Source organism: Gossypium arboreum, chromosome 3, assembly GCF_025698485.1.
Source record: "Gossypium arboreum isolate Shixiya-1 chromosome 3, ASM2569848v2, whole genome shotgun sequence".
NCBI classification, from domain to species: domain Eukaryota; kingdom Viridiplantae; phylum Streptophyta; class Magnoliopsida; order Malvales; family Malvaceae; genus Gossypium; species Gossypium arboreum.
Genome location: NC_069072.1, coordinates 7,511,674 through 7,527,982, shown reverse-complemented (window position 1 = coordinate 7,527,982; position 16,309 = coordinate 7,511,674). Strand labels below are relative to the sequence as shown.

General features: G+C 30.7%; 1 pseudogene; it reads left to right on the top strand.

The window, feature by feature from the left end:
- Positions 1 to 8,581: 8,581 nt before the first annotated feature.
- LOC108475033 ((R,S)-reticuline 7-O-methyltransferase-like) lies at positions 8,582 to 12,730 on the top strand (annotated as a pseudogene).
- The last annotated feature ends 3,579 nt before the right edge of the window (positions 12,731 to 16,309 follow it).

Genomic DNA, 16,309 nt, shown 5'->3' with positions numbered 1-16,309 from the left:
ATATGATTGTTTATGAATAGATTTTGATATGATTGATAAATTATATGAAATGTCTGTTTTACGTTCTGTAAATTTTGGTAATGTTTCGTGTAACACGCTAACTCGTCTTCATCGCTAGAATGGGGTTATGAGGCATTACTAAAAAATATACAACTTTCATACATTCACACAATCACTCAGATCATATTCAAAGTTATACATTTGTAACTTCAGTTTAACAATGAATCATTAATACACAAAAGCATAAAATAATTTTATTAAATTCGTATATAACCATTTTGTTATTTTATGGCATGAATTACTATTCATATGGTCAATTTCCAATGCAATAACCGAATATTAAAACATGCTAAATACATATGCTTTATTCAATGTCTATTTTCATTTTACTCTATTACTTTACATGTATGTAACATTTCATATAACCAAACCAATATGTCAATCATAATTTGCATTTCACATCAAACACATCACAAATATGTATTTATACATATAACCTAATAAAAACTTGTCTAATGCTATAAAATATTAAAGCCGAATTTAAACATGATAATATCACCTAATTTGCGAGCTAAATAACATGTCAAACGATCATATATTCAAACAATCTATGAAACACTTCTAAGCATAATCACCAAATCAAAACATACCTAAATTTATATGCTAGCATCATGACAAAATTACAAATACACAACCAATTCATTTGCTCACCTATTCGGCTATCAAAATTAACCATTAAAGTTATAACAATTCCGCCATTCAATCTTAAATTAAAATTTATCATTGCATAACCAAATACAAATGTCAACTTGTCACTTTAAATATCAAACCATAACCAAACATGTCATATGCATACATATTTAATTTATCTATCATTAGCCGAATATAAATACACATCATTTACAACCAATGATCAAAAACTTATAATCATTATCCATATTTACTTCATCACATAACCGGTTACCAATACTTCAAATCATAGTCATTTACCTAATACATCCCACTTATATATCACGCATATCACTTAACAAGAATATCCAACCACAATTTCACATCATACCAAATATACCATACACATATACTTTGACATAACTTCATCACCATTAGCAAATATATCAACCATGATTCACATATAAATATTTAATGGCTGAAATATCAAAACCAAACTTAACATAATGAATAAGCCATTTTCGCATGGCTCATATTTACATAACCCAAAAGCAAACATAAACATAAGCTAGTCTATACATGCCATAGGTTTAAGTTCAACTTTATAAAAATACCGAAACAGTCGATAGTGTGATAAACTTCGCTAACGATCCCTGAGCTCGTAACTTGACTCCAAAATTTATAAAACAGAGGCAAACATACATACACAATAAGCTTTCATAGCTTAGTAAGTCATAAGCAAATAAATAACTCAATGACATAATCAACTCAATTTAACCAAACCAACTTATAATAACATAATCCCATTTAATTTCAAGCTTACGGTTTCATATACAACATATACTTTCATAGATGAACTTTATCTTGGCCGAATATACATATATCGATTATCAAAGTATCATACACTTTCAAAGTCATATTATCAATATATAACCGAATATTTATACACTCGTATGCATTACTCATGAATCAAACTTTAATATCACACACTTATACATAACATGTGACCGAATATACTTCACAATTACACATATATTTACATTAGCATCATATATATTTTGCATTACATATCAAATAACCAACTTACCTTATTTTCAAATAGGTAATCAACTAGCACATACCTGATCACTTAGCTTGATTTACACATTTGATCACAGCTTATCATTGCCCATTGAACCATTTGGAATTGAATAGGATACTCGGATAATCACACATATCGTACAATGCTAACGTCCCAGATGTCGTTTTACATGTAATCATATCTCGATGCCACTGTCACAGACAGGGTCTTACACGAATTAAATACGATGTCGATGTCCCAGACATGGTCTTACACGTAATTGCATATCAATGCTAATGTCCTAGACGTGGTCTTACATGAATACATATCGAAAATCCTATGTCATGACATATGTATCCTAGCTATTCCTAAGGTTCTTATGGGGCTTTCAGACGTCGTAACTCAATCGAATCGAACTCATACACATAGATTTCAAGCTTATACATATTCGACTTCCACATATATACTATTACATTATTCATTTCAGCATATATAGTTCATATTTAATCAAATAAATAACATCTATTTGCTTATAAACTTACCTCGGACAACGATAATCGGAACGGGACGACTAATCGACAACTTTGGTTTTCCCCCGATCCAAATCTGATTTCTTTGGTTCTTGATCTAAACATATTCAAATTAAACTCATTCAAAAAAAAATTCATTCAATTTAGTCCAAAAACACATAAATGGGAAAATTACCATTTTACCCCTGACATTATACACATTATACAATTTAGTCCAAATAGCACAAAACACAAAACATGCAAAATTTGCACACACCATGCTTAGGCCGAATCTTCCTTATGCTCATACAGGTTGATACATTTCATTTATTTCATATTTTAGTCCCTCAATTTATTATTTTTGCAATTTAGCCCTAATTACTCAAAATCATAAAAAATTCCAATACAAAACATATTAATCCAAAACACATCTTTCATAATTCATCATATAACATCACAAAGCTCAATTATTCATCAATGGCATAACTCAAAATATTCATCAAAATCAGAAATTCAAGCATCGGTTTTGTACATTACACTCCAACGATCTCAAAAACGTAAAAATTATAAAAAACCGAGCTAGTTACATACCTTAATCAAGCTTCAACAAAGGCCGAATACCCTAAAGCTTATTTATTTTCTTTCTTTCTCAAATTTCAGTCAAAAGTATAAAGATAATGCATGGCTTTTAATTTTATGTTTTATTATAATACATATTATTTAACATTTTACATTTTTAACCTTTATTAATTAATATGAAACCATTATAAAATATGGTCACAACCGTCCATCACCTTTAACTATGGTAATATTGCAACTTAAGTACCTCATGCAATAAAGACAACAACAATTCAGTCCATACAAATTAAACCATAAATTTTTAATTTTACGCGATTAAGCCCTTTTATTAAATCGGGAACTCAAACGACAAAATTAAAACATGAAAATTTTACACATATAAATTCGCACATTATAAACACAGAAAATAATATTAAAATATTTTTTTGACTCATATTTGTGGTCCCGAAACCACTGTTTCGAATAGGGTCTAAATTGGGTTGTTACATTAATTGCATTAATTTATTCACACATGCTTTTTTCTTTAAAAAATGGGAATATATATCGAGGCCTTATGTTTCATAACAACCATGATCGTCACTTGCACTGATTAGTTACTGATGTTTCTATTTTTTTATTTTTTTTTATTTTCCAAAATCCAAATGCATTACTTGATAAAAAGTAAGGAGCTCAGTGATTTAGATGGAGGACTCCAAAACTTTATAGCAATTACAAATAAATCAGATATTTTATCTAGTAGTAAGCCTATGGTTTTTCACAATTTTACCTTTATTCTTTTTCATGCATCTATATATGTACAATTCTAGAAAGTTTAATGTATATACGGTGGAAGAAGAGTAATACAAATTGTTTACAACTCTAGGAAGTTTAATGTATATACATTGGAAGAAGAAGAGTAATACAAATTGTTTACTTCATTCTATAACATGAAAATAAAAAAAATCGGCTCCGCATTCAACATTGCGAATGCAAACAATATTAATAACCATTCACTATGTTAAAAAAATTGATGTGTAATTTTCCAAGTAAAATTATAACAAATCTCAACATTTAATCTTAAGTCGAAAAACTTCCCTCTATAGAGAAAAAAATGAAAAAGAAACCATCAAAATGGAAGGAATATATGATTGCAAAAGGTCGAAGAAACCCAGAGACGCTTTGTGTTCATCTAACACCATAATGGGAAATTGAAGAAGCTAGCTAAAACCCAATAATTGCTGAACCCTAGGAAGCAAGTGATAATAATTTAATGATATTATGTGCAATTTAAATTTAGCAAATTAAATATACATACCTCTTAGAAATTATAAATTGGATGGTAGAGTCGATTCCAGCAACTAGTGTTGTGGTGAGCAAAATATGCCCAAAACTTTTGAGATGCTATAAGAAGAATAAGAAGAAACTCCATAATTGTGAAAGTAATAAAATAAATGAAAAATAAAAGAGTATAAATAGCAAAATTACGGGTGAATTAACTTACATGACGAGTGAGAATGGTGCGAACAAAGTGAACTACAGCAACTACTAAGTATTTTTCCCTTTTCTGAGTCAATAACAAAACTTTTTCTATAACATTGTTATGGACAAAATTACACCCGCAAACAATAAAGATAAGGTAATTAACATCTTCAGTTCATAAGCCCAATTTACTGAACACAACAATTCGCATATACTTGAGAGAATTTCAAGCTTTGCGTTATTTTTACTTTCAACTTTTTCGGCATTTCCAACAATCAACAGGCATATATATAATAAATTAAAAATGAACATCCAAAGTTTGATTTGCAGGGCGACCAAAGGTCCTACATGAACTAATTGATGAATCTCAATTTTTTTTCACTATTTTACCAAAACAAGACATTATATATACCCTCATACATTCCAAATGCACACATTAAGGATTTTAAAAATTTACAAGTACAAATAAAATCAACCCCAAATCCATGATCGTTTCCTTGCTTTTTTTTGTTGAGCATTTATTAGAACCTGCCCTACAAGACCACATACAAACATTGATAGTTGATATAAAAGTGAGCATTGCAGTACTCTAGAGAACATGTAGTGAAGATAGAAGGTAAAAATATGGGTTGTTTAATAAAAAATAACCATATTCTACTATATTCCTACACAGAGGGGGGAATCAGTTGATTTGTACTACAGTAAGCTTTCGAGCCTCTACTTAAGAAAAAAGAAACAATACTAGAAATGACTTAATGCAGTGACTCACCCCTCAGTATACTTAATTCAAAGTGTGCAATCACACAATCAAGAAAATCAACTATGTTTCAAATAGTACTTTAATTTTATTAATGTAACACCTCTAACCCATATCCGTCGCCGGAACAGGGTTACGGAGCATTACCAAAATATACAGAACAAATACAGACATTTCATATTATTTAACATTCATGTCAGAAAGTATTCATAAAGCCCCTTATATGAGCCCTCGAGGCCCAAAACATACATTAGAAACAAGTCAGGACTAAACCGGGTGCTTAGAGAATTTTTCGCAAAATCTCAAAACTTTTCCAAGGTAAAGAGAACACACACTCGTGTGGTTAGGCCGTGTACATGTGACACGCTCGTGTCCCAGACCATGTGGGCATTCGAAATGGGGCACACGGTCGTGTCCCAGCCCGTGTTTGTACCCGTGTAGCTCTTTAACTTGGGTCACACGGCAAAGTCACAAGCCCGTGTGCCAGGCCATGTGAAAAATCTTAAGCATTCTGTTTTTGAATTTTTAAGATGCTGGGGACACACGGCTAATTCACACGCCCATGGGATAAGTCGTGTGTCATATTCAGCTAAGACACATGCCCGTGTCTCTGCCGTGTAGATGAAAATAGGCCATTTATAAGGCCACATTTCTCACCCAATTTGTCTTTCACCTACAATGACATTTTAACACATTTCCGGGCCAACACAAAACATTCAACTCTAGCCAAAATCAAGTTTTATACATGACATATCATTACATGTGTTCATGATTTCAAACTTACCTAATTGATCCAATTCACCTATTTGCATGTTTTACCAATTATGCTAGCTCAATCCAATCATCCATATGATTTCCATCATTTAACCATTTCAAGCGCACATATTAAACATGCTAAGACCATGAATATGCATAACAAAATATACTAAACACAAGCCATACCAATGTCTAGTCCAACCAAACATTTACATGTCATCATTGGCCAATTTAACCTATACATGCCATTATAACCAAAATTAACTTGCTATATATGCCAAGAAGTCCGAGGAATAGTGTGATGTGGCTCCGACCAAGTTCCAACATTTACGAGCTTTCGAGTACTATAAAACAAAAGAAATAAAATAGAGTAAGCATTTAATGCTTAGTAAGTTCGTATAACAGGAAATAAACTTACCATTAATAAACTTACCATTCATTTACATTTAAGGTAAGCATATAAAATGCATCCAAGCAATTTGGCTAATAGCCGAAACACATAACTTCATCAACTTGTTAGTCATGTATTTCATGTGAAAATTAAGAATCAGGGATGAGCTCATCAAATATCAAATTTCCACATGATTTCAGGTGTATATAGGTAATATCTCATTCACAATTCACCTTAAACTTTGTTCGTTGAACCAATTGAAATATAAATGGATACACGGTAACACACACGAATTGTATGAATCTGTAATTTTTCAATTCATATTCGGGAGTGCTCATTTAAGCACATAATCGGGAAGCCCTCTCTCGAGCTATATAATGGGAAGCTCATATGAGCCATATAACAGGAAGCTTATCCGGGCTGTATAATAGGAAGCTCATAAAAGCCATAGTCGTGAAGCTCATGCGAGCCAATAACAGGTAGCTCCGAAGAGCTATTAACGGGAAACTTCGGATAGCCATATATCAGGAAGTTTAAGCAAGCTATATCGGGAAGCTCTGGAGAGCTAATATCAGGAAGCTCACAAAGAGCCTTTAATCGGGAAGCTCATGAAGAGCCTTATATCGGGACGTTCATAAGAGCTGTGGTGTGTCTCTACAACACATGTAGAATCACAACCAATCGGGATGCTTCGAAGAGCTATTAACGAGAAGCTCGAGAGGGATAATAACGGGATGCTCTTTCGACCTGTGGTGTATTCGCAACACATGCAGGGCCACAACCAATACGGGAACCCTGTATCCATCGAATTTCTTTTATTTAAACGGGACTTAATACTTGTCGGATATATATATGGATATGTTATAAATACTTATACATGAAAATTATACATTTCACATACATATCATTCAATTTAAACATATAAACATACAATTTAGTTACACGAACTTACCTTGACAACTGTTCGTAAATTGTAATCTACTTATCCGATACTTTTTTCTTTCCTTGATCCAATTCCATATTTGATCTATCTGGATCTATACGATTAAATTTAACTCAATTTAATATAATTCATACTCAATTCAACCCAATTCACATCTTAGGAAAAATTACCATATACCCTTATACTTTTAATTAATTCTGATTTCATTCTTAGGCTAGGAAAATGAAATTCATGCAATTTAATCCTTATTCCAAGCCTAGAAGATTTTTACATATCACAATAGCAGCCCATGTATTTCATAAAATTTAGAATTTTTTCGTGAATTTTACATTTTTACAATTTAGTCCCTAAATCACAATTTCATCAAAATTCACTTTACAAAAGTTGTTTATCTATCAACAACCTTTCATTTTCTACCAAAAATTTCATAATTCATGCATACTCATCCATGGAAAAATATTATTACTTTGATAGCTTTGCAAATTAATCCCTGAGATAGCTAGATTAAGATATTACGATCTCGGATATATGAAAATCACTAAAAAAGGGACTAGAAAATAAACCTAATTTAGCCAAATAAGTTGGCTTGAGATTTGGATCCCATGGTTAGGATTTCCATGTTTTTAATTTGGGAAAGATGATGAAATTAGATGATATTTTTTTATTTAATCATTTATCATCTTTTATTATTTCACTTTTCAATTTAGTCCTTTTCTTTAATTAATTTTCCATGGATGAGTTATCATGCTTATCTACTAACTCCTCTTAATGGTCTATTTTTCAGATAAATACCTCAAATTTTGAATTCCATAGCTATTTGATTCTTATAGCTACTAGAACTCAAGTTTTGCATTTTATGCAATTTGGTCCTTTATCAAATTATACATGTAATTGGTAAAATTTTCTTAACAAAATTTTTATACGATATTTCTATCATACGATAGACCATAAAATAAATTTGAAATAATTTTTCTTATGGACTCAAATTTGTGGTCTCGAAACCACTGTTCTGATTTCACTAAAAGTGGGTTGTTACAATTAATACATTTTAGCTTCATTCTTTTGGGAAGGAAACAAATGTACTACTACATTTTCATTATTAGGAAGCAATTTTCAATATTTGTCTCTTTTGGACATAGGTTATTTTCAGAACTTTTTAATGTATTTGCAGTATCTCTCCTAGTTTTTTAAATCCCTTGTTGGTTGATAATACACAGAGGAGAATTATGTTTCAAACACTACTTTGATTTTATTAATGCATTTTAGTTCCCTTTTTTACAAAGAAAAAATAACAACCGAAATCAACAATAGTACTCATCGACTCACCAAGAGAAAATCATCCATATTAATTTTACTCTTGCACAAGTTTTTTAAATAGATAAGATGAGTACTAATCAAACAAAATATAGTTTTACTCACTTAACAATAAAAAAAATAACAATCAAACAAAATGAAAAAAATGAAACTCACAAGGCAAAGCAGCAGAGGACTGCCGATGGAGATGCAGCAGAGGGTTGCTAACGGAGGTGTAGCAGAGGGTTGCTAACGACGATGCAACAGACGTTGGGGAAAAGAGTCAGGGATTTTGAGGAGGGGGAACTGATTTGGGGGAAAAAGTTGGAAAAGAGTAATGGGAATTGGGAAATCTTGGGGATATTTGGGAAGGGGAGAATTGATTTGGGGGAAAAATGGGGAAAAAAAGATAGGGATGTCAGGTGAAAATTAGGAATTTTGGGGATGGGGAATTGATTTGGGGGAAATGAATTGGGGGAAAAGGGGAAGGGTTCTGGGGAAATTACTTAGGGATTTTGGGGATGGGGGAATTGATTTTGGGAAAAATATCAAGGCATTTCGAGCTTAACAAAACGATGTCTTTTGCAAAAAATAATACATATTCGTTGAATTTGGACAAAAAATGCCACTATTGCTCAACTTATTGCTGCGTTTGGACCCAAAACACTACTATTGCTCACCTTTTACAACATTTTTCTCATAAAAGCCGCTATTGCTTTATTTATTGTGGCGTTTTTCTGCTAGCGCCACTAATAACCTTTACGGCGTTTTTGGTCCAAACGCCACTAAAAATGCCGCTAAATTCCTAATTTACTGTAGTGTGTCATTAAGCTAAAATATTATTGACAATTAAATTAAAGTTATCACTGTCCACCATCCTTCAGACAGTGGAGATCTCTTGTACGACCTAACTCACTCATCGAGATGGCTTCTACATGATTCGGAGCAAACTATGGCGCCCATAGTATTATTGAGTAACCATCCATTGCAGATGACTCCTTGGCACTACTTCAGCCAATGCGTGAAAGAAGGTGGCATTGCATTCAAGAAAGCTCATGGGTGTGAGATATGGGATTTAGCATCAAGGAATTCTGATTTCAACAAGCTTTTAATGATGGCCTGGCTTGTACATCCAAATTCATCACTAGTGTAATCCTGTCAAGTTACAAACAAGGGTTGAGCTCCATTGGATCATTGGTTGATGTCGGAGGTGGGATTAGAGGCTTAATATCAGATATCGTCAAAGCGTATCCACACATCAAAGGTGTTAACTCTAATTTGCCGCATGTCGTCTCAACGGCACGAACATACAATGGGGTCTCCAATATTGGTGGTGACATGTTTCATGACGCCATTCCAAATGCTGATGCAGTCATTATGAAGGTTCTTCCTTAAATCATGAATTTAAATTCATTTTTCATAGAGTATAACATCAAGAAAATTTTAACAAATATTGTAACTGTGAAAACACGATTATTATTTTTATCGCTTGTAATTGTGAGAGTGAAAATACACTATTCAAGGTATAAAAATCAAAGTAGTCCAATTCTAGTAAAAATACCATAGAAATTTTTGTATTATAGACTATATAAATTTTTTTTATCTTTGTACCTTTAAAAAGGCTTTACTTGAATATTACGCTCAACACGAATAAAATTAAACTTAGACCATAAAATAGTAAAAGATTTTTATAATAATTGAAATTAAACTTAGACCATAATTTGTTAAAAATATAATTTTAAAAATAGAGAAATATAGTGGATTAAGTATGGATTTACAAATAAACATGCAAATCAACAACTTTAAATAAATAGTTTAAAATTAAAATTAAAATAAATAAATAATTAATAAAATATAATTATTTTACAGGAATATTACAAAATATATAATTTATAATAAAATAATAAAATAACATTTTAATATTTTTCCTAAGCAACTCAAAAATAAATACCAAAACTAGTAGCGAGTTACCATACACCGATGTTTTAATTTAAATACATTTTTAAAATAAAAATTAATAAAAAAGCCTGATTAAATATGAATTTTAAATTACATGACACTCCGGCACTCTAAAATACAAAATTTTAAAATAAAATAATGTCTAAAATAGTATATAAATTGCAAAAAAAAAAAAAGAAGAAGTTATAAGTGGCATGAAGTTGACCGCTGTAACAACAATTTACTATAATGTTCTAGTTTTTATCAAAATCGATTTTATATCTTATTTGAATCTGTATAACAGCAACAATCACAGTTAGAAGAGCATTTTCTATTAAATTAGTTTTTTATAACAACATATTTTCTAGAATTTTAAGTAAAATTATAATTATTTCATGTAAATAAGCTTATTGATTATAATTCATTTAAAAAAATCTTAATTAAATTATTATTTTAATAAAACATTTAAATTTTAGATGAAAAATTTATTAGTTATATTTTATTAAATGAAAATAATATTTAATGAGTGGAATTAAATATATCAATCCAATAAACTATTAAGTTCCCTAATTAATTAAATATTTTATTATTAATTTGGAATATCATAAATTTATAAATAAATTAGGTGAATTTAATAACTCATGATAAATTAATTAATTTAAATTGATAGCTCATATTAATTAATTGAACTTGTTGATTGATAAACTTCATAATTAACCATGTGGAAGAATCTAAAATAAAAGGTGCGTAAAAATAATAATGCATGCATTAGCTATACATCTTTTAATTTTGTTGATTTGATCCTCACTTTCCTTTTTAATATAATTCTCACTTTCTTTATTTGATAGAAATTCATTATATGAATTCTATTGTAGGTTTACAAGAATTATCTTTTTATAATAACATGTTATAAGTATATAACAACTACCTCTCTATAACAAACAAAATCTTGACGGAAAAACAGGGTTGTTAGAGAGAATGTTGACTATAATATAGATATAGATATGTTTGGTTCAAACTGATGTTTAAACCAATTAATTTTTCAGACTGAAAAAACCTATTTGTATTGACTATCTTAATTAGGAAAAAGTACCATAAAGATCCTTATAATAGGAGTCAGATTATATTTTTTCCTCTCTACTTACAAAATAGGTAAATTAGTCATTGTATATTAAATTAAAGAGCAAATTGGTTATTTTGTTAAACATTTTATCCATTTTTATTGCTAAAAATTGGTCACTGTATGACAGAATCACGTACACATGGCACACAACGTGGCACTATCTAGTTATTTTGTCAACTACGTCAGTTTTTAACAGTACAAATAGATAAAAAGTTTAACAAAGAGGACTAATTTACTCTTTGATCTAATATACAAAAAATAATTTATCCAGGAGTAAAATTCCATCGTACCCTATCATTAGGGTTGTAGCTAGGGGGCTGGTAGTGACCCTGATCCACCTAAAATAAATTTTTTTTATTTAGGCCCTTTAAATTTTAAAATTTTAAATTAGTAAAGATAAAATTATACTTTAACCCTCTAAAATGATAAAATTTTAATTTAATTTTTAAAAATTATAAAATATATATACTATTAAAATAATAAAATTAGGAGCTTTAATGATACTCGTGTAGTTACATTAAAACGTTATAAAGAAAGTATATCTAATGAGTTTACAGTGAGAGATTATAAATTTATAGGGATAAATTTCGATTACTTGAAAGATTTAAATAAAGAAAATAATTTTCTTTAATAAAAAAGTAACCAGTCAAGACAGGAGGCCAGAAGGTGTAAGTTCCATAAAGATGGGAAAAATATAATGCTATATCCATAAGGGTTTTTTTTTCTTGGTGATTTTTAATTAAAAAAATTAAATAACGGAGAAAATGTTAAGATAATTACTTTTAGGTTGCAACTCATATGTTTTTATTGTTTACCAGGAACAACTTAATAGTAATAGAAGATTAATATCATGTCATGCCATGAAATTGTAATTAAGTTTCAGCACTATTTAGAATGGTTAACAATATATTTTAAGTAATATTAATTTTTTTGTATGTTTTTTATTTGCAGTGGATATTGCATGATTGGACTGACAAGGAATGCATAAAAATATTAAGGAATTGTTAGAAAGCAATACCAAGAGAGAATGGAAAAGTGATACTTGTTGAAATAATTTTGAAAGAAGATGGAAGTCGAGTGTTTGATGATATTGGATTTGTGGTGGACCTCGTAATGATTGCAAATGCCAATGGTAAGGAGAGAACAGAGGCAGAATGGAAAAAAATCTTGGAAGGTGGAGGCTTTTCTCACCACAAACTCATTAACACTCCTGCATTGGTTTCCATCATCGAGGCGTATCCTGATGCTCAATAGCTTTTTAGCATAATGCCAGTGGTGGGGATTTAATTTCTTATTTTATGAATCTTTCTTTCTTCATTTAGGCGTCAATAAATGTATGTGATTGTGTTATTTTCTCTTTTCTTATTCTCTGTTGTAATGGGTGAATTTAATCCGGGCCAAAATAAAATAATAATAAATAAAATAAAATATTAAAGTTCAATAAAAAATAACAGTCCATTTACAATATGGCCCAAATAAAAAAAAATCCTAATCCACTCAATAGCCTAAATATATTTTCAGAAACAGAAATCCTAATTTAGCTTGCGCGTCGCTGCCTCCACCTCGTCAGCGGTCTCATCGCTCGAGGTCTGCCACCATCAACCACCACCTGCAAGGACAGAAACCAAACACGCAATAGAGGCAAGAATAGTAGAAAATAGATAAAAATAATAGTGTAATTTGGCTATAAAAAAGCCTAAACATCGATTATAAAAGGAGTCCTTTTTTGGCGGAGCCTCGTCAGCGCCAGGGCCAAAGATGAGGAGACTTGGAGAGAAAAGAAAAGAAGTTTTCAGAAATTTTTAAACTGAGGTTTGAAATGAATTTTTTTTTTCTTATATAAGCCCCAAAACGACGTCGTTTGGGGCTTATGCCTCAGACGCCAAAATGGAGTCGTTTTGGACCCGAACCGATTCGACTCGACTTGACCTAGCAGGATTCAAGTGTTTTTGCTTAAAGGGGATATTTACAACTTTAGTCCTTCCGCCTTTTGAGTTGTTTTAATTTAATCCTTATTTCGATATTCTTTCTTTTTAGAAATTTCATCATTCAATTTTATCCCGTTTTCAGTTAAGTCCTCAGTTTGCTGATCTCCTGGAGAAAGGACGCGTGTCCTAGGGGTTGGGATAATTTTGCATTTAGTCCCTGTGTGTTTTCGTGCTTTTCATTTTAGTCTTTATTTGCTTATTTTATCATAATTTATACTTTTAACTTCATTTTCATTCTGATTCAATCCTTGGTTTATTTAATTTCAATTTTTCATGAAAGTTTTATTTATTTATTTATGTATTTATTTATTCATTGATTCATTTATTCTTTTTGTATTTAAAGTTTATAGTGTCCTTTATATTTTTATTTTGCACATTTTGTTATTATTATTATTATTCTCATTATTATTATTGTTATTATTTATTTTTCATTATTATTTAATTAGTAATTATAATATGATTATTGCCATTGTTAATTGGTGTTTTATTATTATAATTATATCATCGTCATTTATTAGTATGGTATTTTTATTTTTTTGTACACCATCGTTTCATTTTTATACGTTTCCCTTTTTATTTTATTTTGTTATAACAATGCCACGAGTTGTGTTTAAATGTACTTACTCGTTTTTATACTATGCCCGAATAAGCTAAATATACATTATTTTAAATATTGCATTAGTCTTTGCACGAGGCACAAAAAAGGAAATTTTTTAAATCAAAGTAATGTTCATATTTTGGAATTAGAAAAGTCGTGTTCTTAACTTACAGAATATAGCTTCTTTATAAAACTAAGATAGTAGAATATTTACTTTAAAATAAAATTAAAACGGGATTTAAGTGATGATTAAATGACATTCATTTTTGTTCTCGATAATCTAAGGCATTGTGATCCTTTCTTCTCGATTAACTTGAAATAAGCCCCTTCTCATGAAAATTAATTTAGTTAAGTAATATCTTAATAAAGGATCGTATTTTAAAATCTCTTTAAATTTTTAATTTTTGACACTAAAGACATCAAGTAATCAATTAGGTACCAATTTTGGGCATAACGAGGGTGCTAATCCTTCCTCATGCGTAACCGACTCCCGAACTTGTTTTTTGGATTTTTGTAGACCTAAAAATATTGTTTTAATAAATCAAACCTCTTATTAAAACGATCAAATTATGAGGTGACCCGATAACACCTCCTAAAAGAGATTGGTGGTGACTCCCATTTTTATTTTAAAATAAAAAGTCAATTTAAAAAAAAAAAGGCTTCGACAGCTTGGTGACTCCACTGGGGAAAAAATAAGGGAGTCAAGCCACGAGTTGATTACTTTTAGTCTTTTTGTCTAAAATTAATAATTTGATTTAAATTTACAATCATTTCATTGCATTTCATCCTTTATTTATGTGGTCTTCATCATTTTGTTTCACGATGATACGTTTGCTCTATGGGTTCGAGTCTCTTGGTATATTTTCGCATATTACATTGCATAATCGTTCGATTTTGTCCTTCTTAAGTGGGAGTGTGAAACTATTCCTTCGTGAGGTATTCACCTTCGTATAGGATAGTGGATCACTTTTGGGATACATCCGTACCTATGTCTTCGTAAGATTTTCATCTTCGTATAGCCATAGGAAAATTTATTCCCCTAAACCGAACTCGGTCTGTATGAACCTATAATGGGTAAAGATCGAGGAATCTGTTGGTTCAAGTACCCTTACTTTAGAACTAAACCGCCTTGAACCGCATATAATGAGCCTTAAGAGCCTATCCTAGGTAGAACCATATCGAAGCTTCTCGATTAATAGCTCTTCGGAGCTACATGTTATTGGCTCGCATGAGCTCTTTGATTATGTTTCTTATGAGCTTCCCGTTATACAGCTCAGATAAGCTTCCCGTTACATGGCTCACATGAGCTTCCCGTTATATGGCTTGAGAGAGAGCTTCCCGTTTATGTACTCGTGTGTACTACCCGTATGTCCATCGATATTTCATATGGTTCAACGGGCAAAGTCCTAATATAATTTAAGATAAGTTCTGAATGAATCATTATCTGTGTTTATCTAAAGATACATGGAAATTGTTACATGATGAGCTCATCCTTGTTTCTTGATATTTACATGAAGTACATGACTAACATGTTTGATGAAGTTATATGTGATTAGACTAATAGCCAAATTTTTTTGGATGAATTTTGCATGCTTACCTTAAATGTAAATGAATAGTAAGTTAATTTCTATGTTATACGAACTTACTAAGCATTATATGCTTACTATGTCTTATTTCCTCTGTTTTATGGTACTCGAAAGCTCGTAAAGGTTGGAAGCTGGTCGGAGCCATATAACACAATCCCTTAGACTTTTCGGTATATATGATAAACTAATTTTAGTTATAATAGCTTGTATAGGCTAAACATGACCAATAATGGCAATGTAAAAGTTTGGTTGTAACTAGCCATTGGAATGACTTGTGATGGACATATTTTGATGTGTTTATATATGGTTATAATGTGTTTGATGAGTCTTTGAATTGGTTTTATGATGAATATTATATAGGTTCATAATTAATTGATTTGAGTTAGTATAATTGGTAAGATATGCAGGTATGTGAATTGGATCAATTAGGGGAAATTGAATACTTAGACATATGGGATGTTATAACATGTATTAAACCTGGTTTTAGCTTGATTTGAATGATTGGTATTGCCTTGTAGAACTTGTAGAACTTCATTCATTTCATTAAGTAACTTGTAGAACTTCGCTGCTTCTCCATTTGGCTCTTCATTAGGTAGACTTCTTCCCGTTTTGGTAAAAGCATTTCCACCAATATCACAATCATCGGATGCAATAATTTCAG